This window comes from Penaeus chinensis, chromosome 16 (genome assembly GCF_019202785.1).
Source record: "Penaeus chinensis breed Huanghai No. 1 chromosome 16, ASM1920278v2, whole genome shotgun sequence".
NCBI classification, from domain to species: Eukaryota; Metazoa; Arthropoda; class Malacostraca; order Decapoda; family Penaeidae; genus Penaeus; species Penaeus chinensis.
Genome location: NC_061834.1, coordinates 2,177,352 through 2,179,851, shown reverse-complemented (window position 1 = coordinate 2,179,851; position 2,500 = coordinate 2,177,352). Strand labels below are relative to the sequence as shown.

General features: G+C 35.3%; 1 protein-coding gene across 2 annotated transcripts in view; it reads left to right on the top strand.

Annotated features, from left to right (window-relative positions):
• The window catches only part of LOC125033376 (nucleoside diphosphate kinase 7-like), a 15,627-nt gene that overhangs the window by 3,626 nt on the left and 9,501 nt on the right, over positions 1 to 2,500 (top strand). The window lies entirely within an intron of this gene.

Genomic DNA, 2,500 nt, shown 5'->3' with positions numbered 1-2,500 from the left:
CATAATATAAGTCATTATAGACAGAAAACAGATGTAGTTGTTTAGAAACATATTAGAGAGCTTTGTGTAGTGTTTAGCATGGTTGTAATGTAGTTATTTTGATAGTCTACGATTAATTAATCTATGTGTTTTCAAAAATATAATGTATTTTCATATTGCTAACAACTATTTGTATATTTTTGTGTTTATTAATGTACATCGGCACATTTATACACTCCTATGCAATTAGTGAGTGGCCCTGTAATTATTTGTATTTGAATTTTACAAATGTATGTCAAATTCCTTTGCTTTCTTTTTAATTACCTGGAACTAGATATGGTCCAGATGATATTTGGTCTAAAAATTATGTAATTATGCTGATATCACTAAGGAGGAGAAGAAGTTATCATCATGTTTCGTGCACTTTACTCAATCCTACACCCCTTGAGCATCTGCATTATCAACCACCTACTCCCCTGGGACTCTTGCATGCCACAGTGGTGATATCTAGCCCCAAACGCCCACAGGAACACTGCCATCATCACCCACATGGCCCTCACTGTCCATACCATCCCATTCGTCACCTCCACCATTAACACGACCATCACCACCGGCACTGGGATGACACATCTCGTAGTACTGCTGGAATTATTAGCATCATAGTCATTGTCACCCACTCTTCCATGGTCATCATTATGATCACCACTACTACAGCTGCTGCCACCACATTTTCACCACCACCACCACCACCATCCCCACCACCATCCCCACCACCACCATCCCCACCACCACCATCCCCACCACTGTCCCCACCACCACCACCACCATCCCCCTGCCCCTCACCTCCACCACCATTACCACCACAGACATCACCACCATGCCACCCCCCCCTTTTTTTTTAGAAAAAAAAAGAAATAGAGAATAGACATATTGTTTCAAGAGAGTACCTGATGCCGTTAGATATCACTATAATGTAAAACTGTTTTATCAAAATTGTATATTGTAAGTAATGTAAGGCTAATGGTATATTTGCAGATGCTTAAAGGGTATCTGCAGTGTGTGATTAAAATAGATATGAAAGCCTTATTGAATGAGGTGTAAAATGTTGCTTTTTCTAATATAGAATATATATATATTAACCCAATAGTGGCTAACCTACTATATGAAGTAGTAGATATTTTAATGTCTCTTGTCATTAATATCCTTTAATGTAATGGATGAAACTGATATATTTTAATTGCTTTTGACTCATATTAAAATTTTATATGCATTAGGTTAGCATATCATCATTTCCTTGTTAAATATTCTTATTTAATGTATTTCACGAGGCAATATGAAGAAGTTCGAGTAAGAGACACGGTGGTAGGGATTTTACGTGAACTCCGAGTGGTTAGAGATTGATAAGGTCTACTACAGTATGTATAGTAGGTTTGGAATATTTGCATACAAGGAAATGTGTTTGTGAACATTGTTTGCGCTTTAGTGGATTCTTTGTGGCTGGCGTTATCAAACAACACATCCTAAGTGAAGTTCAGAGGTTGTGTTTCAAAAGAAAGAAAGAGTGTTTAGAAAAAAATGGTAAACACATTTTACAATCAAAGATGTTTTGAAGTGAGTGGTGTTACGAAATGCTGGCTGTGCTGCAGGTGTGTGTGTGTGTGTGTGTGTGTGTGTGTGTGTGTGTGTGTGTGTGTGTGTGTGTGTGTGTGTTTGTGTGTGTGTGTTTGTTTGTTTGTTTGTTTGATTGTGTCTACACATCTATGTGTGTGTGTGTGTGTGTGTGTGTGTGTGTGTGTGTGTATATATATATATATATATATATATATATATATATATATATACACACATACATATATATGTATGTATGTATGTATTTATGTATGTATATATATGTATGTGTGTATATATACATACATATATACATGTATACATATAAATTTATGTATGTACATATATACGTATATACATACATATGTGTGTGTGTATGTATGTATGTATGTATGTATACATATACATATATACATACATACGCGCACACACACACACACACACACACACACACACACACACACACACACACACACACACACACACACACACACACACACACACACACACACACACATATATATGTACATATGTATATACACATACATACACATACATACACACATACACACATACACACATACACACATACACACAACACACACACACACACACACACACACACACACACACACACACACACACACACACACACACACACACATACAGATGCACACGCACATATATATATATATATATATATATATATATATATATATATATATATATGTATATATATGTGTGTGTGTGTGTATATATATATATATATATATATATATATATATATATATATATATATATATATATATATATATGCTTACATATATGTGTGTGTGTGTGTGTGTGTGTGTGTGTGTGTGTGTGTGTGTGTGCATGCGTGGGTGCATACACACACACACACTTAAAAACTTGT